Below are 23680 nucleotides of genomic sequence, written 5' to 3'. Positions count from 1 at the left end.
CAATCAATGACATTTTTGTTGAGCTGAATACCCGTTTGGAGATTGAAACCAAACAACGGTAAAACCCGGTAATCAACCAAAACATTGACGTCAGCTGTGAAATCCTACATTCCTATAATATTATTACTTATTTACGAATCAATCACTAAAAAAACACATGATATGAAAATTACTCGAACTAATAAAAGACGTGATTATATTTCAACATTGTATCCAACAACTTTTATTCACTCTCTTCACCATGCAGTATATTGTTGGAAATTAATTTTCATCATATCGAGCCTTATCATGTTGGAATAGTTTTTTTTAATGAAAGGTTCACATGCGGTTGGTATTATGCGAAATATAATACCAGCCCAGTGGTCTATATTTCTTCAATGGAAATTTGATCTGGTAGGGTTGCCGTTTGTGAGGAGATGTAAGCTGGTTGATGGATGAAAACATTTTTAACATTCAAATATTAAATATGGATTTCTCTCAATATACAATAATATCTGATTTGACCTAGCGTTTTGCATACATTCACTCCATATTTCGGAAACAGTAGAATTTCTCGCTTGATCACCTGATCGTAGCCCATTACATTTCATTTGAATGATCATTTTGAATGATCATGGGATCATTCAAAATTTGATATTTGTATACTAACAGATTTGGTAATATTGTTACGTTTTTTCCACGAGTTTGACAAAAATAAACTACACTGTACAATGGAACTCAACTTTATTTCACTGCTACACTGACAATACAACTGATATTCAAATGTATGTCGCCTTATTGGATCACATCGTACCTCACTTTCAATTAGACTTTTTCGATCTGGGTGTTGGTAGTGTTTATATATCGTAACGTCTTTGACCTAACCTTGGCCAAGTCACAATCGATTGACGAACAACAATGATCTAAGCGACCCAATCAGGCAAAAAAACTAAAAAATAAACGAATTTAGTGGCTGAGTGGGCCACTCTCAAACAGTATCATTAGAGAAAGGTGAAAATTCACTGTGGATGTTCTTCAGTTCTTTTTTTTAGTGAAACAAGTAGCTGCATAACGATGCAATTTCATTCAATATTTTTTTGAAAATTGCGGCGTTGTTGAACTTTTCATTTCAATACTCAAAACATCTCTTGAACTGTTACCACTTTATATCTGTTTGCAGCAACTTTCTGGTATCAGCACCCAAATAAAAAAAAAATTGTGTTTCATTTGAGGTGTAGGTGATCCGGAAATTTTCAATATATTCGTTCTCTAAGCTAATGAGGAATAAATGTGCTGCTGGTGTTTGACTACTATCGATGAACCTTGGCAATTTTTATACCTCATTGCTTCTGTTGATGTGCAATTCATTAAAATTCTTTGCGGAATCAAAATAATACCTTTATTTTCTATATGTTCTATATAGGATGTAGATTCTCGTAACATATGGAAAATGTTCACGTGATAGAAGTATTACTAATGAATAAAAAAATTACATTGATTGCAATTCACATGTAGGTGCACTTGGAAAAAGTAATTTAGCAATTATTAATATGTGTTACCTCATTGCGAGTGAAAAAATACTAACGGTTGAACGGTGGAATTCATTAGCACTCTGTTCGACCATAGCATTGCAAGTTTATCATTTTAGCGTAACCTTGGAAATGTGTTGATTAAATTCAGTGTTTCATTGGATAAAATTTAGTTGCATTCGAACATTCCGTTTTGAAGTTTATGTTATTTGAATGATATGATTTGCATGATTGCATTTGCCGAAATTCATTTAAATGAAATGTATTAGTGTAATTTATGGATAAGTATTATTTACAGTTATTTATAGTTAGATCAAAAATATGAAAAGCTTCATGAATGTGTAAAAATACTGTATCGATTACATAATTCTTTCAGAGTCAAAGTCAAAGTCAAAATATGCTTTATTGTCTGAAGATTAACATCTTATTGACAATGCTTTGTTAAAATAATTCGAGAAACAAATTCACACATAGTTGCTATCGCTACTTGTCAAGTTATATTATTCTCGAAAACTATACACTTTAAAATAATATACATAGGCAGGTAGTTGTTGAATACAATTACAGGTAGTTATTGAACATATGTACAAAGATAAAAAAAATAAAAACAAAATCAATTAGTATTTACATAGCACAATATATCCTTGCACGATAGCCATTAAGAGTTTATTTGGAAAGTTTCCAATATCAATTACATAAAACGAATCAGCCACAAGTCGAATCAAAAAGTATCTTTATAGTACTCTGATAAATTATAATAGGATCTCTCACAAAAAAAAATCTTCAAAACTTCCCTAAAGTTTACGTTATTGCATGCAAATTTCAGATTTGATGGTAGGTGATTGAACATTTTCACCCCATTATAAATGATGAGTCTTTAATGAGGGAATATTTTGGAATGGGCAAATTAAAGTCGTTTTTTGTCGAGTGGCGTTTGTGTTAATTGAAAATCGATTTTAATGTTTTGCTATGAGACATATAGTTTCAACAATGAAAATAGATATTACAGTGAGGATTTTTTTCCTTAAACAGTGGTCTGCAAGAATCTCGTGGTTTTGCTTTACATAGAAAACGTACAGCTCTTTTCTGTATAACTGAAATTTATTGCAGTGTTGTCAGAGTACAAGCACCCCAGAAACGAATTCCATATCGTAGATGAGATTCTATGAAAGGGTGATATGTTACTTTGGCAGCAGCAAATCCCAACTCATAAGATTTCAGCCTCACAGCATAAGACCCTGAGAATAACTTTGATTTGAGACCTTGATATGGTCTTCAAATTTCAAATCAGCGTCAATGGATAGTCCCAAAAATTTGGTTGATGGTTTATTCTCAACAAAGATGTTGTCAATTTGTAAATTGCTGATGGAACATTTGAAGCAAAGTACGTTCGTTTTAGAGATATTAAAACTGAGAAGATTTGCGTCACACCATCTTTTTATATTGCTGATATCATGATTTATTATTGTTTTAAGTTCAGTGGGATTTTGATCATGCCATGAAATTGTAGTGTCGTCAGCAAATAGTGTGAACTCTCCTTTAATATTAATAGATGTCAGATCATCTATATACAAAAGAAATAATAGTGGACCCAGGACTGAGCCTTGCGGAACTCCACAGTTTATTTTTTCTTCCTCAGAATAATTAGTCGTTTCAACAATTTGTCTACGCTCAGATAAATAAGATTCAAACCAATTGAGACTTACACCTCTTATACCATACTGTTGTAATTTCCGAAGCAGTGTATCATGACTAACACAGTCAAACGCTTTCGATATGTCACAGAACACAGCAGCTGCAATCTCTCCATCATTTAATTTGTTATATAGACTGTACAATAATGAAAAAATGGCATCATGAGTGTTTTATCTACTCTGGAATCCAAACTGACATTTGTTTAATATCTGGTTTCTTTCGAGAAAATCAACTAGTCTTCTCTTGACTAGTTTTTCTATAATCTTTGCATGTGTTGTTATTGAAGAGATAGGTCGGAAGTTAGAAGGGATGCCAATATGGAGAGGAATATTGGCATCCCACCTTTATGGAGAGGAATAACAATAGACATTTTGAGAAAATTTGGAAAAACTCGTTCTTTATATGAGATATTTATTATGTCAACTAGTACTGATAAAGCATTGTCTGGTAGATTTTCGAAAATATTCAAGGAAATGTCGTCAATTCCTGAAGTGTGTTTATTTTCTCCCTAAAGACTCCTTTCAATTCTGAGAGGTTTGTGTCATGTAGAATAAAATTATCTGCTATATCAATATCAAATGGAGTGTCCAATTTTTACTTTCTACCCTTTCCCCTGAGATCATTAATAATCTTCCATGTTTCTCTTGACTTATTTGCTTGCTTTGTTTATTCTGTTAGTATTATAATAAAGAGTTTTAGCTAGTTTTATGGTGTTTCTATACATTTTGCGGTAGCAGGTGAAATAATTTAAAAAATATGCGGATGAACTTTCTAATGTATTGTAAGCAACGAAAATTTTTTGCAGACACCCTTATTCCCTTTGTTATCCATTCTTTTATATTATTATTTTTCATTTTAATGTCTTGATTGACGAAATCATAAACTTTTCGATATGTAATGGAACCGTTCGATAAATAATAAAAATACATAATAACGTATTTGAACCATACTTTATTATGATTTTTTTGACAGTTCACAAAACCGCGTCACGTGTTTCTCTATACTACAGTTTCTTCAGGCGTCAATTCCAATAACCTGAATACATTGTTGAATCGTTCATAATCACAATCAGAACCAGAATAATACAGTTTTTGATCTCCTTTCTTTATGGAAAAGACTGCTTTGAATTTGAGAAGATGCTGTTTCTAGAACAACATGGTATCAATCCAGCAGTCTGAAGTCTCTTTGAAAACCCTACATCATGTTTAAAAAAAATATCAAGATCTGGTGGAAGTATCAATAGTTGAACTCCCACCTTATTCACATGTATGGAGTTCCGCCCCTAGGATTACCCCGAAACTGCTGGATTTCATACAGAAAAGAGCCACCTGTCTGATTGGAGACGCGAACATCACTTGCAACCTTGATAGTCTGGAACATCTAGGAAAGGTTGGGGATTTGTCTCCCCTTTATACAGTGTCATCTCCAAAGAATGTACCATATGGGAAACTTATTTATTAAGAGTTTTTCGACAAAAAGTTATTCCCGATGAAAGTTTGTGCATCCCCTGAAACCAAACATGCATCAACAAAATACAGTACAACACACGTAATATACAAGTACTCTTATTTTGAAAAATCTCGGGAAATCTCATTCAGAAAAGTTGTTCAGCATTAAGTCACTTGAAGTCATGGCTATCTAAGTGAAGTTTTAATTTGTTACCCATTTTTTTTCAAATGGGGACTACGAAACAAAAATGTATCTAAAACGATAAATAGTCAACCACGGTCAATATTTTTGAAGAGTAAAATAATTTTCAAAATTTTTAGAGAAGAATTATTTTTATTTTTTGTTCAAATTACTCAAAATTAAATTGTAACAAAAACTTAATACTCAATAATATCAAATCACAAAACAATAAAATAAAATATATATTTTGGAACAAACTCATTGATTTCTTGGAGATTATTTAGGAGAATTATTTTGGACAAGAATATCTCCAGAGAATTATTGAGTTTGTTCCGAAATACCTATTTTATTTTGATGTTTTGTGATTTGATATTATTGAATATCAAGTTCTGGTTGTATGATTCTGAGTAATTTTCGGTGTTAACGAAAAATAAAAATAACTTTGCACCAAAAACTTTGAAAATTATTTTACTCCTCAAAAAAATTGGCCGTGGTTAACATCATAGTTTTGTAATTTGTGATATTACAGGCTTTCAAAATGATCCGTCTTATACAGGATGCTGTTCATTTATCGTTTTAGCATTTTTTTTAGTCCACATTTGAAAAAATTGGTAAAATATAAATCTTCGCTCTTAAAATCTAGATGTATTTTTCAATGCTGGACAACTCTTCTGAATTTTCAAAATAAGACTACTTTACTCTTGTCTCAAATCAAATATTTGATGGCTCCTCGTATATTACGGGTGTTTTACTGTATTTTGTTGCTGCATGTTTAGTTGTAGGGGATGCACAAACTATTAACAAGAGTAACATTTTGTCTTAAAACACTCAATGAATAAGTTTCCCATATGGTGCATACTTTGAGGATAACACTAGAACACAAAAAGTGTTCTAGTGTTCAACTCAGTACACCTCGAACTTCATTTGGAGAACTGCGTTTATGTGGAATAAACTTCCTGATAACGTTTTTCCAAATGAATTTAATCTCCAGCGATTCAAATCCAAGTCTGCATGTGATGATTCAAATGACAGTGACCTGTAAGAAGGCCTGTTAGACACCGTAGTTCATCCTTACTGTAGTCCAACAACTATTCGGAATCAAGCTTGGAAGGGTGAATGAACGCCTTGGAATGAGCCAATCCTGGCAGATTCTGCCAGAAGTCCATAACTCTTCTTGCCATCCAGGTGTTCAATGTTTGTTTGGCAAAGCCCAAAGCGATGCCAATGACAGGTTCTGGTCCAATGAAGCCGCTTGCAGCACCCTCCTTTGCAAGAGAGTCAGCAGCTTCATTGCCTTCCAGACCAGTATGGCCAGGAATTCAGACCAGAGACAATCTGTTCAGTCTTCTTATCGAGGAGAGTCTTTTTTGTCAGTTTGCTACAAATTTAGACATTGCTCGGTGGGAGCAATGTCCAAATTTGTAGACATGTAGCTTTCAATGCCGCTTGACTGTCCAAGAATATTTGTATTGACTTGTGAGTGAGGTTGGATTCATCCAATCTCTCTGCACACAATTCAATAGCGTAAATTTCCGCTTGAAATACAGTCGCAAAAGTTCCTAGGCAGGTAGATAACTCTGTCCTGGGTCTCCAACTGAAAACACCTGCACCAGAACCGGAAGGTGTTTTTGATCCACCTGTGAACCAACAACTATCTGCTCTCAATATTTCCTTCTCCCGCAGGATCCAGTCCTCTCTACTCGAGAATAGTACTTCATGAAGCAGTTCGTAGTTGACAGTTGGAGGCTCAAAGTCAGAGGTAATTTCCAGAATGCTGTGACTTTCAATGTCAACCAACAGTATGTTGCATTCTGCATTGAATTGATTTGTGCAATTGGCAATGTGCACAAGTCTGTATGCAGTCCATCTAACCTTTTTTTCCAGAAAAATGTGGAGAGAAGGTAGATCTAGAAGGATCTCGTTGGCTGCTGACGGTGTAATAATGATGGCACCACTGATAGCCAGACAAGCCTGTTTCTGTAAGCCAGAGAGCTTCGCTTGGGCCGTAGACTGTACAGCCTTCGACCACCAAGCAATTGCACCATAAGTGATCATTGGTCAGACAATCACCACATAAATCCAATGGATTTGTTTGGGACCTAAACCCCAAGTTTCACCACAAATCCTTCAACATGTCCATAGAGATAGTCTGGCTCTGTGTAAAACTTTTTCCAAGCGAGCGTTCCAGGTGAGTCTTTCATCAAGGACAATGCCAAGATATGTCACCTCCGTTCCAAATGGAATGACCACATCATTGAAGGAAAGTGGCGTCAGATCGTCCAATTTTCTTTTCTTGGTGAAGGAGATTAACACAGTTTTGTTGGAGTTGACAGACATCTGCTCCCTCAGGCACCAACTGCCTGAGGATATTAGAAGCTACCCTTCCCGACGTGGACCTTGCCAGGATGACAAGGTCATCTGCATAAGCTTGCAGATCAACTTTTTTTCTGTCGAGGGCATCAAGCAGACTATCCACCAGGAGCGACCACAGAAGAGGAGATAGTACCTCACCTTGAGGGCAGCCCCTGGTGACCTTGAACCTGATAGCTTCGCAGTTCTGTTTACTAGTATGGCATAGATCCAGCCAATTATGGTCGATTCTATACCCTTTCTAGCCAGGGACAATCCTATAAATTTAGGTAGTGCATTGTCAAATGCTCCTTCAATATCAAGAAATACAGCAACCGCAATCTCTCCTTTGTCGAGGGATTGGGAGATTTTCTCAACGAGGTTGTTTGATGTTCAATCTGTCGATTTGCCGGATACTGGTGGTTCTTCAAGGGGGATGCATATAATGCTACCCTCCTGATATGCCCGTTCAGTATCCTATCAAGTTCTTACAACAGGAAGGATGTAAGGCTGATTGGTCGTACCGATTTTGGGTGTGAGTCTCTCCGGCCCACTTCAGGTATATATACCACCCTTGCTGCCAACCAACTGGGTGGTATATAGTTCCACGCCAGACTAGCTCTATACAATTTTGTGAGAATAGGTAAAATTATTTCAAGTCCGTTTTGAAGACGAGCTGGAAATATACTATACTCTCCGGGAGATTTGAAGGACTGAAAAGACTTGATAGCCCATTCAACTGCCGGTGCTGTGATAACCTTTTTGCGACGTCCCAGTCGTCGAGGGCGTTTAGCGCCCTCGAAGATGGGCAGTCTATTGTTATCACAAGTCAGATTTCCAGGAAAGTGGTTTTCTATCAGAAGCTCTAACGTTTCTTTACTAGAGGTCGTAAATGTTCCATCGGGTCGTTTAAGCGGTCGGCTCTCTAGAGAGAATTTTGTGAATTCTTGCGCTGCGAGGTAAATCAGAGATACTCTCACAGAACTTCCTCCAAGACTCCCATTTTGCCTTTCTAATTTTCTTGTTGTATGTCGTTAGAGTGATTTTATAAAGCTCCCAGTTACCTGACTCTTTAGCTCGATTGAATAGTCGTCGAACTTCTTTTTGTTTCTTTCAAGGCTTTTGTTCCACCAAGAAGAGTTGCGGTTATCTCTTTAGACCCTCAGTACACAGTTCTCATGATAGAATAAGATCACTGCTTCGCGAAATTGCGACGCTACTGTATCCATATTATTACAACTGTGAATAGTACTGAATCCGTCCTCAAAGTATGATTGGAGGGAGTTTTTATACCCCCTCCAGTCAGTAGATTTTGAGTCACGATATTCCACTGGTCTCAGACCTGTTTCAATATTGAAAAAAATATATATATATGATCTTTCTATGGCCTTCATCTATGGCCTTTCGCATAGGCACCGCTCTTGAAGTGCCTTAAAAAAATTCTGTTGTGCTTGTGTTATGTTCTTGAAAAAAAACCTAGTTTGGTGCTGAAGATAGAACATAAAATAGAATGAATTCCAGTACAGCATTATCTACCACAGTTTACAGGATATACATAACATCAAGAGATGAAAAAGGTCGCTCTGCTGTACAGGTAGTTACATGCAGTATGGGCATTTTCAATAGAGATTGCATTTACTAAAAACCCCCATTGCACCTATTATCTTTTGGTTTCACATACATTTGATCGATTGGATTATAGGTAGGTGGAATTGATACTACAATACGGAATTTTCTTTTCGAATCCTTATGATTTACATTAATTTCTCCTCATTTTCTCGACAGTGGCTGGAATCAAATCAATATAGTCTAGAGCTAATTATAAATTACATAAAGGAGATTGAAGGGTTTGATATAAGCTTATATATATATATATATATATATATATATATATATATATATAAATATATCAGCACCGCGCTGATGAGGCCAATAGCCAGAAACACGTGTCCGCGGTTTGCCCCCCTTTTGTGGAGTGTTGTGTCCACGAATTGTTTCATTTTTGATTTGTATCATGCACACTCGATAAAATCTCTATTTGTATTTATATCCTGGACCCGGATGTCACGCAGGTAGCTATAGCTGCCTACGTGGTCATGTTAGATGTAGCCTGGGAATTCTAGGTCTTCTAACTGGAACCACAAATGTGCGGTTGGCTTCTGTTGTTGACTCCGTGCGTATGTGTTGTTTCCTGCTTTCGGCAAACAAGTGTTGCCAATCTTTACACTTGGCTGCACCGCGCTGATGAGGCCAATAGCCAGAAACACGTGTCCGCGGTTTGCCCCCCTTTTTTGGAGTGTTGTGTCCACGAATTGTTTCATTTTTGATTTGTATCATGCACACTCGATAAAATCTCTATTTGTATATATATATATATATATATATATATATATATATATATATATATATATATATATATATATATATATATATATATATATATATATATATATATATATATATATATATATATATATATATATATATATATATATATATATATATATATATGAGCTCATAACAATCTGGGAGAAGGTGATTCAATATAAAAAAGATGTTGATCTTTCAGAACTATCTGAATCTGGATTATCACTCATTTGCTACAATATTTTCATGAGCGCTTTTTGAATATCTTTGAATCTCAATAGAATATAACGATTTTTCATCTTGAATGCCACATGAAGATAAAATTTTTTCTTCTTGTTTGGTGAAAATTTAATTGGATGTTATTTTTTGAGGCCTCAATTATTTTGTCAGGATTCTTGAGAACTTGCTCACTGACTCAAATATGTCCATATACATTTCAGTTTGTTGAACATAACATCAAAGTCCTGTAGTTAACTTAGAAAGATTATGGAAATTAATATCGGATAAATGCTGGAAACTTTTCATTAATGCAACGCATTCACAGCCTCGACCATTCATATAGTAAAAGGTGAAACTAGAACCTCTGGCGTAGAATGAATCCAAAACAGGCACAACAAGTGCTCATGTTATCAATAGAAGTAAATGTTGGATAATTTTTTCTCATCTCTTATTTTTTAACAACATCTCTTGAAAACAAAAGGAAGAACTTATTCAGCGCAACTTTACCCACCGACGTATACACCATCCAGTAAATTTTTTCAGTAACTGAAAATCCAATTGACTTGTGTTATTTCCATTAGCGAGTGTCGAAATTAAACTGTAAAGAATGTCATTACATTAGTGATCAAACTTCTTTCACGTTGGTATGTCATGATTTCCTTCCTTAGGTTTTTTCATTACGAAATCAAGAAATTTATGCTGTGAACCAAATTAAATGAGGAAAGAACTGATTATTCAGTCATAAATCGTATATTCACTGTTGAAGATTTATAATTTTTCCATCGGAGTTCCCATTTCCCATTTATTCTGTGGGCATTGTCTATGGCATGTCGACTTCTTTTGTGTATGAAATCGAAACATGTTCTTGGAAGCGAGCTAATATAGTCCGCGTACTTTGGTCACCATATATTTTATCGCAATTCTCACAGATTATTTCGTAAATCTCCAATATTTTATTTTCTATAGTTTTGTATTTAGGGTTGTCCAACACTTGTTGAAGTGTACGAGCAGTTTTTAAAGCCACTTTTATATTGAATTTTTCGAAAATTCAAACCAGTCCATTGATGTATTTTGATTCGTATGGGAAGACTGAAAACTCGAGGTTTTACAAAGGCATTATCTGATTTTTTCTTCTTAATTCACCTATCCACTCTGTATGAAAAGTACCTGCTACTTTCAACTATATCCGTGATAACTTTTTTATCGATATCATTTCTTTTTCTGCTCAGAAAAAAGTAATATCGTCATGCTAAATATTGCTTTCATGTATTCTTGACTTTCCAGAAAATGTAGACTCAAAATTCATATTTATTATATACGAACCAAAATACACCAACGGATTAGTTGAATTTTTTGAAAATTTTTGAAAAAAGACTTCGTTAGTCCTTAGCTCGCACAAGTTTTCAATTTTGAGAGTCGTCGTTCGTAGGGGTACGACAGCTGATTAAGGAAAAATCAGATTTTGACAGATTTTAAGAAAACAGTAATGAGGGTCCCATTTCTAATAGCCCATTCTTCGCACGCGTATGTGATTACAAGTAGAAAACGGTTCAAAATTAGGTATCAGTCGAGTACTGAATAACAATAGGAATAATACTAAAATAATGGGAAATAATTCAAAGACGTTAATTATGCAAGGTAATGATTTGTCTAGATACACATAAAATATCAATGTAGCTGTTAGAAGTAGTTTTAGTCGTCTCCTGATCATGTTAAATTGGTTAGTGAAACGCGTGTCGAGATACAGCATTTTTATTCTGGTGAGAGAAAAGTATTTTGAATAGAGACACTTGACGTAATTAACTATACAGCACTGAATATTTTTTCTTCTATGCTGATTCTCTTGCATAGTTTCTTCATTTCTGTCGTTCTCTCATTTCTTTGGTACCTACAATTATTTAAATAAATTAGAGAGCTAGTTGCTGACATAACAAAAGGCGAAGTTCAACTCATTTAGCACAAGTGCTACTGAGTTGTTCTTCCATTTAACCTCAATCAATCGACTTGAAAACTAAATTTTGACTGAAAATTGAAACAAATTTTCTTGCCTTGAGTAGTGGTTATGTTTCATTAGTTCCACAGCTGAGTGATGGTTTCACCTTCAAATAGTATCCCAGAAGCAATTCATTCACAAATTTTCTTAAAATTTAGAATGACAAGTTACAGCACAATAATTATACTTTGATTACAAGTCACAAGATACAAATCAAACAACCTGTATTTGTTCGTGCAAATACCACTGAAATTATCTAAAGTCTTTATCTCGTCTGAGTAATTTATGAAATTATGGCATCCTTGAGAATAACATAAATAAATTCTATCTATATGTCAGTGTGGAAAAGTGTTAGTTGCATAGCCGTCCACATGGGTTGGGCCTGTACATAAATCTTGAAATGTGAATAGGCTTATTAAAGATTGAATGATTTTCACTGCAGAAGTATGATTCAGAGATAATGGCCTTGTTCCCCATTCTTCTTTATGTTGATGTTTTTTTTGTTATAACAGTTGATTGAAAAAAGCTATTTGAACATAATGAAAAAAGTTCAACATGTTACAAACCAGTTTTCTTACATCCAAGTGGAACACATGAATGTCTTTTTGCTTGACTTGGGACTTTCACCAAGCCTTACGAAATTTTTACTGTCATATTTTTGAGAATAGGAATAACCACAATTCTAAGTAATTACTCCAATTATCAAATGATGAATTTATATGAATATCTATAATAATAATAGCGATAAAAATTCAAACTAGAAAATTTTGAACGAACCGTTGATACGAGTTGTCTCTCAATAAACAAAAGCATAAAATTGATTGAAAGATTTTTCGATAATCTCTTCAAAAATCTCTTCAAAAGTCAAATTTCAGTTTTGTTACTATACTATTCAACTATTTTAAAAATGAATCTGTCTTCAAAAAACTCCTTGACGGGGAATACATCGCGCAAACGAATTTTCGAAACTATGACTTCAGAAATTTATCGGCTTTCCGTTTTTTCAACGAAAACTTTGTTATTCAACAATATCATTGTATCGGTCATAAATAACAAAGTTTGAAAAATCGATATGAAAACAAAATATCAATTGTACTTTCAAACATTTGTTTGATGAATCCGCGAGTCCGTAGAACGAGTGCTTTCATCTTTTGCTGGTTGCTCGATTGTATTGCTCAAAAAGAATAAATTTTGAGATTTATCAGAGAAACTTTTTCGTAATATTTTCAACTGAATGCATCGATATACGAATAAAATATCCGTATTCAGAATAAATGAATTATATTACCTGAATAAGAAATGTCAGCGTGTACATTCGCCAACCGGCGACCTACTTGATGTGGCTAGATGCATCACTTATACGTCGCGTATTCTTTTCGATTTCACTGAAATTCAAAATAACGTTTTCTTTCGAATTATCGATGTCTCATTATACCAATAAGTTTCGAATATGATTTTGAAATTTCGGGATTGTTGTCTCATTTTCGTGAGCTTATGAATCAATGATGAATGTAGCTGCTACTACGTGGTGGGAGATCAACATGAAAAATGAGAATTTAAACTTCCTATGTTTTATACCACTTGTATTTGTAACTAACATTACTGCAATTTCGTCCTACAAGGACGTTTCCAAACTAATACGATAAACTGAAATAATTAAAAATATACACCCTTATATACCTACACAACCACTGTTGGTAATAACCGACAATGCTATATGACTTTATTACCCGAATTTTGTTTACGTGTGACAATGTGGGTACGCTGATCTGAAAATCGGCGAGTAGACCAGGCCAATGGTCATTTAGTTGGTTACATTCGCAATGCATATGTTTATGAATTTCCTAGGATTCCAAATAATTCAAGTTCCAACCCTTGCCTGCATAGTGCGAAATTTCCTGCTACATTGCATGATTTGTAACTTTTTGTGTTATATACACAATTTTCCATTCCTCTTTTGAAATTCTACTTATACGAATATTTTATATATACTTTGTTTTAGCATTTACTTTTATACATTTCTATATTTCATTATTTTTATTATTTATTTTATATATACTCTGCAATAATAGCATTTCCTGTAACTGGGTACTCCTGTTGGGAATAAATCGATTCTTTTTTTGAGAAATTTCGGCCACATTGATCCACATAAACACTATTACTTAAGCTCAAAAACTACAGGCTTCTCCATCTTGTCCACATTATCTTTATTATTATACAGGAAATTATATAGCCTGGCATGTGGCCTGAATGTCACTTCCACATTGTTTTTTTCGAAAAATCTCTTAATTGTCTCTGCTCTTTTACCAAAATGTGTTGAAGTTGCAAATTTTTTGATTTCTGATTGTTTGATCTTTGGGTATTTTAATCATTACAATGTGGAAAACAATGTGAAAGTGTCATTCAGGCCACATGCCAGGTCATTTAATTTCCTTTTTCATGCCAAAACTAAAATGGACGAGATGGAGAAGTCTGGAATTTATAAGCTCAAGTGTCCGGAGTGTGATAGTGTTTATGTGGGACAATGTGGCCGAAATATTTCAAAACGGTCTGCTGACCATGAATGACTTCATTAACACATTTCCACTAAACATTTCACTGAAGACGTTTAGTGAAAATTACACAATAAATCAATCAATCAATATTTATATCAATTTTTTCGACATGGCTTACATGTATTGGAATTGTCAATCGACAGGTAAATCAGTACATTGAAATAAAATAAAAATTCACAAAAAATAAATAAAAAGGTTAAAATACACCTACACTGAAATTTACATCACACATAGTTAATCAAATATTAAGAATTTTCATAAAATCATATATACTTACTATAAAAACATGTTTCCAGTGAAAAGTTCTTTAACCCATGTTTATTCACACACCTCAATTCTTCTGTGAGATTGTTGAATATTGTGAGACAAAAATGATCAGGATCATTTATTTTCATTTTGGCAAAATTCACATGAAAATGTTGCATGTTTTTCGTTCCATAACCATGAATATCCGAATTGCGCATAAAAATGTTCTCATTTTCGAAAACACGTTTCGTTTGTGTCCACGTTTGGAAGCGTCAAAACACGAAATGTTTTGAAAATAGCTCTACACGATTCCCTGTTAGAAACTCTCGCGATACATCTCAAAATTCGTTTTTGTGCAATGAAAATATATTTTGCCCCATTGGCAAATGCCATATCTGAGTCTCAATTCGACTTGGGCATAATGAACATTTACCATATGTTCCACTTCTAGAACAGATCGTAAATTAATAAAGAGATATTTCAAAGAATTCAGTTTAGAAGATAATTGTTGGCAATGAAATTTCCAAGAGAGATGTTCATCCAAAGAAACTCCCAAAAACCTAACCTCTGCCATGTGTACTCTGCATTGTAATTTCACCAATTTTGACTTCAAAATCATCAATGTTTATTTGGCGACAGTGAAATCTCAACATCTGAGTTTTTTGAATGTTGAAAAATAGGTTCTTACTATTGAAAAAAGAAGAAACTGCATGAATCGTTCCAATACATTTCGTTCGTAGGTATACATTATCCGTAGAGGACAGAAACAATGAAAAGTCGTCTGCATACGCAGTATAATTAGCAGTACCAATTATCGCATCAAGATGATTCACATACAAAATTGATAGAATTGGACCCAAGATCGGGCGTATGGTTTCATTTTGGCTATTATGTTGAAACTGGGGCGTTACTATTTGTTTTCTCTTTGTTAGAAAGGATGGAATCCAGTTTAATTGTATAATTCTTATGCCATAACTCTCCAATATCTTCATCAATGTCTGATGATTCACACAATCGAAGGCCCTACTTAAGTCGCAGAATATTGAAACAGGGCATTCATCCGCATCGATGAACTGTGCAATTCGTTTATGGAACGAATACATTGCCGTGGATGTAGACATGTTACGTCGAAAACCGTGTTGATTATTACTGATGACTTCGTATTTTACCAAAAATGATGAGATTCTATATGAGAATGCATATTCAAAAACTTTTGCGAGACTATATGGCACAGTTACTGGACGATAATTCTCTAAAAGAGTACGATCTTCTTTCTTGAAGAGAGGTACAACTTTTCCTGTTTTGATGCTTTGTGGAGACGCTCCATTTTTGAAAGACGTATTAACTGAAGTTGTCAAAGGCTCTATGATCACTTTCGGTACTCTCAACAACACAAATCTCGGAACTTCATCCAACCCAGCAAATTTTTTGTTTTTCAATCAAGAATTCAACAGAGTGAACAATTCTCCCTCATAGAAAGGGTTCAGAAACATACCGTGGCAATTGAAGTCATTTTTAGTCATATCAAATTAATCATTAAATATATTTTCTATCAGTTGTCTGGGCGCATCTATGAAAAAGTTATTAAATTCCGCAGCAAATTTATCAGGATCCTCTTCAATGAAGTGTTTTTGAATCAAGTATCGGCCGATTCCATCACATATTTCACTCGTGATGTCTGTCTCAATCATGTTAGATTACTGTCATAATCGTCGAATAAATATCGAATTCAACTTGTGGATTTTTGTAGAAGCGTTCATGCAAAATACCAACATCTATATTAGAATATTCCATTCCATTGGTTCATTTTGATCAGGAAAGTGATTGCGATTGAAATTGTGAGATTTATGCAAAACTAGGTCTTATATGAATCATGAATAATTACACCTAGATATCAATTGCATAGCTGTCAGTTTTATCACTGTCAATTTTATTGCTGTTATGAAGAAGCGTGTTTTCGCTATAAAACTCCATTTTGGTAATATATTTGAAAATTGATCTGTGTAGGAAAAAATGTGTTTTATTTGAATTTTCCTACCTGTGGAATGAACCTTGGTTTTGTTTTTAGATGATTCAGAAAACATATATCTCACTCATTGAAAAAGTATATCGAATAGAAAAATTCTGTGAAAATTTAGCAAAATTACATTGTGCAATTCTCATATACTGTCAGTATTTGATTATGCCGATTGTGTTTATGGAGTGTCTCTCTTTGAATTCGATAATGAACGACTCCTACTGTTACAAAATTCATGTGTGTGTGTCCAATATGATGTGTCTTGAAAAAAGGAAATCACCTGTCAGAGGCACTGAAAGATTTCGATTGGCTCGACTTGAAAAAAAGGCGATTTCTTTATATTTATGTATTTTATCAAAAACTGATATCCTTTCTGAAAATCCACCATACCTATATGAATAAATTCAGTTAAGTAGTTGAGCCTATAATGTGAATATGAAAAAAAAAACATTTTTTATTCGATACCACCTCATTAAAACCCACGATACAAGTCATCTTTCTACCATAATATATCTAGAATATGTAATGAACATCTACCTGTTCTGAAAAAAAATCGAAATTGCAATACTCAGTATTTATCTTTCTGGTTTTTGATTAATATCCGTGAAAATCTTCACGATTACTCAATATATCTCACTCCGAATATATCCTTTTTTTTAAATATTATATTGGTGTCAAACAAGTATATGCTATATCAGTTTTGTATATTGATGTTCTCGTTTTCGCAACTTTATTTTTTACTTTGATTATCATCAGTATAAAATAAATGATCAGTATTCGTTTTCATGTCATGTAATATTCATGCATTTACATAATTAGACTTTTGCTTGATTATTATAATTATTATCATGTCAAATAATGAAATTTTTGTCATTCTGGTCAATTTGACTGTCATTCACAATATTTCACCGACAATCGAGAATGGTTATATCTGTGCTTTGGTCTTAATTTAAGTTCCAGAATTTCACTATTGCGTAATATGTTTATCTGATATGCTTGCTTTACATTTCATCTCAAAATTGGTAGTAAAATTTACATGGCACCATTAGTTCGGGTCTACTTTACGAGTCACTGAGCTGTATAAAAACCTGAGTGTCTTTCTGTCTTTAATATTTCCAATAAACAATTTACTTTTTCTCAGTTAACACTTTCCGCGATATAGCTGTAGCATACAACATAAAATTTAATGAGAAAATTTTATTGACCCTCTTTTCAGAAGGAAATAAACAGAAAACAGAGTAATGGCAATAATATTTCTTCTTCAAATGATTAGAACAATGGAATTGATGGTTTTCATTTCATAGAAGCAATTAAGCAGATACCCAGTAATTACGTCTCCCAAATTGGATTCGTATTCGTGCAATTGATTTCATGAACTTCCAATGTAAAAGCATTGTCATTCATTCACGGTTTGTGTGTTCCAACTGATCATATCAAATATATGATGAAAATGGTAAATTAATGATATTATTAATGGTATTTTAAATACATCAAGCTGTTGATTTCATCACTCATATGTAGCTCAGAATCCTTTCATCCATTTTCAAAAAACTATTTATATACTAACCTCTAATATAATTCAATTCGTAAGTTTGCCGTGTACATCATATTAGATTCATTCAGTATTCATGAAAAACGTCACATACTCTCTAGGGATAAAATCGCATCGAACTTCTTGTTCGCAGGAATAGATACATGTATTATCTTCGCAAACTTTGATTCTTTCTGCGGAAAATTACTGTTCAAAACGAGAGAACCACATGATACATTTCGTCAAGTTGGTTCAATAGGGAAGTGTTTTAATCGTGCCCAGATAACTGTTTTCATGGTCTTGCGACATTTACTTTCACTCTCCATAATGCAATACCTAGCGATAGCAATGTATGGTAGTATACAGGGTGTCCCTGGACTTCCTCTTTTCCTCTCGGGAATGTATAGATGGGGTCAAAATATCACCAGTACTTCATATAACTTTTTTTCCTAAAAGTCTTCGTAACCAAGTTACGGGCCCTCGAAGTTACAAAATGAAAAATGTTTTTCTTTGATAACTTTTCAAGTGAATATTCAAAATCATCCAAATTTTGGTAATTGACTAAACAAATGAATTCCGTCGATGAGCTTTCATGCAGGAGTCAGTTGTTTTGCTACAAAGTCAGGAACGGACTACCTCCGATGGTCCACACCCCAAAACTTTGAAATGACAGATATTTTTCAAAATTTTTCAACAAAATAAGGTTACTTGGACAATTTTATGAATAAAAGTACTCGTGTGGAAAGTCGATCGGAGCAACGAGTCTTGATAAAAATGTAGTTCTACTCGACGACATCAAACCCGCTCGTCCACCATTATTTGAAATGAATAATTATCAAAGCAGAAATAATAATGATAACGTTAATTCAACAACATTTATAACAGGAATAATACAAAGTATGCTAAAATGAAGTCGTAAACAAAAAGTACAGTACCTATATGGAAGTTTAAGTCACAATTGTGATAGCAGATATTTTTTCAAAAGAAATATCAAGTTCTGTAGATTCGTGGTGTTTTTAAACTAACAAGCTACTCTACTATGAAATATGGAATTCATTCCATATTTTGTATGTACATAATACGTGTGGAATAATCACGTTTCGTATTGATCAGTTATCTGAATCTCATGAAACTCAACATTCGAATGTTTCAAATTCTTCTTCACAGCTAAACTGTTGAGGAGTTTCACTGATAATTATAATTTTATGGGAGAAATTTTTCAACACGAATCTAAATTTAGCTGAAAAAACGCACATCGGAAAAAATATTTACTATACTAATAAAAAGCAAACGAATGAACTACAAAAACGGCTGCACATGATCAGATGAAAAATATCCAGGGAATAATTATGTTTCATTTCTTTCACAGATGTTGACAAAAAAACCTTTTAGAAAGTTTTGATAAAAAATGAGAAACTGGAATGCGATTTTGTTTTGTTGAGTGGTGCGTTGTCATATGACTATCATTGTATTGTCAATATTCTATAGGATATTTTGAATTTTTTTGATATGGCCGAACAATTGACATTCAATGAATATGCAGATATGCATGTATTTTATGGACGAGCATTTTGTAATGCTGCAGAAGCTCGTCGTCTGTATTCCGAGCATTTTCCCAATCGAACGGTACCGTCAAGAGAAACATTCGAGCGTGTCGATCGCAGCTTGAGGGAGACAGGTATGTAATAATTGATGATTAGTTTGAGCACGTTCTTTTATTTCGATATTATTGTAGGTACAGTTTTGCCAAAACGAGGTGGTGAGGGCGCTCCTAGGACTGTACGTACCGTTGTATTGGAGGAAAATATTTTGGAAGCCGTCGCTGATGATCCTTCAATGAGCATCAGAAATCTATTAGAACAGTTCCATACATCCAAGTCCACTATTCATAGAATAATTAGGGAACAACTGCTCCACCCATTTCACATCCAGAAGGTACATGCCATGACACCTCAAGATTTTCCAGCACGACTGGAATATGCCAATTGGTTCATGGATAGGCAAAGAGAGGATATGACTTTTATTAATCGAGTTTTATCCGCTGATGAAGCAGGTTTCAGTAGAGATGGAATTATCAACTCTCATAATCTCCATATATGGGCCGAAGAAAAGCCCCATGGGATATTGCAAACCAAACACCAACGGAAATTCAACGTGAATGTTTGGGCTGGTATCATAGGAAACCATCTTATAGGACCATTCGTTCTACAGGACCGATTGAATGGATAACGTTATTTGGAGTTCATTCAGAACGATTTGAATGGACTTTTGGAACATGCTCCATTGCAAACCCGAAGAGATATGTGGTTTATGCATGATGGCGCTCCTTCTCATTTTAGTTCGATTGTGCGTGACCATCTGAACTCATATTTTCCACAATAGATGGATTGGTAGAGGTGGGCCATATTCATGGCCAACGCGGTCTCCGGATTTAAATCCATTGGATTTCTTTCTGTGGGGGCATCTAAAAAGCCTTGTTTACGCTACACCTATTCACACAAGAGATGCATTGTTGAATAGAATAACATTACATTGTGAAGCCATACGAAACGACCCTGGAATGCTATTTCAAGTACAGAGAGGGTGTCTTCGCAAACTAAGAAAATGTATAGAGAGATAAGGTGGTCATATCGAGCAGTTTCTGTAGCGGATTTTTCATTTCTGTTTGCTCTTGAGGCTCTTGAGTATCGTTAGTTAAACGTGTTTGCATTATAAAAATTCGTTATGAACATTTTACCTATCATTTCCATTTTCCTTAAAAACTAATATTTTCGAATAATGGTAGACATCTCAGGATAAATGTTGTTGAATTAACGTTATCATTATTATTTCTGCTTTGATAATTATTCATTTCAAATAATGGTGGACGAGCGGGTTTGATGTCGTCGAGTGAAACTACATTTTTATCAAGACTCGTTGCTCCGATCGACTTTCCACACGAGTACTTTCATTCATAAAATTGTCCAAGTAACCTTAATTTGTTGAAAAATATTGAAAAATATCTGTCATTTCAAAGTTTTGGGGTGTGGACCATCGGGGGTAGTCCGTTCCTGACTTTGTAGCAAAACAACTGACTCCTGCATGAAAGCTCATCGAAGGAATTCATTTGTTTAGTCAATTACCAAAATTTGGATGATTTTGAATATTCACTTGAAAAGTTATCAAAGAAAAACATTTTTCATTTTGTAACTTCGAGGGCCCGTAACTTGGTTACGAAGACTTTTAGGAAAAAAAGTTATATGAAGTACTGGTGATATTTTGACCCCATCTATACATTCCCGAGAGGAAAAGAGGAAGTCCAGGGACACCCTGTATATTATAATTTCGGGAAGAGACAGATTTTTTCAATTCAGATTTTTTGAAAGCCGGAACTGTCTCTCATACAATATAAGATTATGGCAAAGGGATCAAGAGTGTTTATATAAACATTATTCATCCGCGTGGTTTGAAAAGCTGCACGGTCAGATATATATTTGTCACGTAGCTCAGGATGTAAATATGGACATATCAATATCCCAGCATTAAAAGTTTTGTCAACTCAGCGATATAGATTTTCGGGTGACCTCCGTCGCACGTGGGCGACTGTTACTATGAATGGTTTGTGGAACGGGGGAAACGATATACATATATATATATATATATATATATATATATATATATATATATATATATATATATATATATATATATATATATATATATATATATGGTACTTATTTATTCATCTTTTTATTTATAAATAAATAAATATATTTGTATATATACATATCATATATATATCATATATCTATCATATATCTGCCTGCCCGGTACTGACGATGCCCAATAGGCTGAAACAGCTGTATACCGGTGGCTAGAAATCAATATGGATATTGATATATTTTTTGATTTTCATGGAATTATTTTCCAACAGCTTGACTGCATTAACCTTTCTAGATTTCATATCATTTCTAGAAACATGTGGATTCGTTTTCCGATGGCATTTCAGGTTAGCTTTCCAAATTTCTGCTACCGCAGTCGTCGGTTAATTAGTCAAACCACCAACACTGACATAAAAACTTGGCAAGTTGACTTGGGTGTCACACCAATAGATGGTTCCACTTATGTTTCGCTTGGCGTTTACGCAGCTATTTTTATCAAGTACTTTCTTGGTCTCTTCTCATTTTGTCTTCAATCGAGGACCGCCTGCCCGGTACTGACGATGTCTAATAGGCGGACAAAGCCGTATACCGGTGGCTCTTGAATTCAAATCAATATGGGAATGATATATATATATATATGAATCGATTTAATTCGTGAGGTTGCAGTCAATAGCTGGGCTGTTACAAAGAAAACTCTTTGTTATACGTTAAGCTTTCGGTATATTTCACACCTTCGTCAGGACAACTACAATAATAAGATTATATATCTTGTAAAAAATATATAAATATGGAGGACTTACTAACGTGAGAATAAAATATAAAATGGTTCAAAAACAGATAGAAAAACATTAATAAATGACAGTTAATAAAAATTTTGGCTGACAATGTCAAGTAGGAAAATTTTTATTAACTGTCATTTATTAATGTTTTTCTATCTGTTTTTGAACCATTTTATATTTTATTCTCACGTTAGTAAGTTCTCCATTTTATATATTTTTTACAAGATATATAATCTTATTATTGTAGTTGTCCTGACGAAGGTGTGAAATATACCGAAAGCTTGACATATAACAAAGAGTTTTCTTTGTAACAGCCCAGCTATTAACTGCAACCTCACGAATTAAATCGATTTATAGTTAATCCAGTCACTAATATATATATATATATATATATATATATATATATATATATATATATATATATATATATATATATATATAATAATAATAATAAGTTCTCAATAAATTCTCAAAATAATAATAAGTTTCTCAAAATAAAATACAATAATATAATAATAGTGCACTTTCATTCAGAGATATTTCGAATAAACAAGTATCCACTAAGGCAGTGCCTGTGCGTGGGTGATTTACTTATTCCAAATATTGACAATAATTAGTACACTTCAAAATAGGGCTCAGTTGCATTTCTATATGAGAGTTATATGTATAAAATCATGTATAATTCACTAAAATGTTTGTGACATAATAAAATTGTAGTCAATTTAATAAAATTAGGCTAATGAGCCTTACACACAATTATTGAAACATAAATATCATAACATAGGTAACGAACATCAATAATCAACAAAATAAAATATATGGAATATTCTAATATTCAAACAATGAATGGATAGCCTTACGTTCTAAAGAAAGAATATAATGTTTAGTCTTTTTTTTGAAGGAGTATATGTTTGAGACTTCTTTGTTTTCCGTCGGCAAAAAGTTATAAAATTTACTAGATAAAAAAGAATGATTTCTCTGTCCTATTTTCTTTCTGACTGGTTTCGTTTTCAGAGAATTATTCGCTTTCAGACGAGTTTGGTAGTTATGGCTGATGAGTGGGAGATTAAATCTGTTTTTGAATTGTCTTATCACAATTTTATAGTAATAAAGCTGACGCAAATCAAAGACTTCCGTTTCTGCAAATAGTA

The 23680-nt window shown here is 33.8% G+C and overlaps 1 protein-coding gene across 3 annotated transcripts in view; it reads right to left on the bottom strand.

Moving 5' to 3' along the window:
• Positions 1–23680, bottom strand: part of IRSp53 (Insulin receptor substrate 53 kDa) — a 507262-nt gene that overhangs the window by 459137 nt on the left and 24445 nt on the right. The gene's annotated exons all lie outside the window — the stretch shown is intronic.

This window comes from Leptinotarsa decemlineata, unplaced genomic scaffold, assembly GCF_025532065.1.
Source record: "Leptinotarsa decemlineata unplaced genomic scaffold, Ldec_3_MD MMD2_tig00026317_RagTag_RagTag, whole genome shotgun sequence".
NCBI lineage: Eukaryota > Metazoa > Arthropoda > Insecta > Coleoptera > Chrysomelidae > Leptinotarsa > Leptinotarsa decemlineata.
Note: the sequence above shows the minus strand (reverse complement) of the source record. Positions and strands in the feature narration are given on the sequence as shown.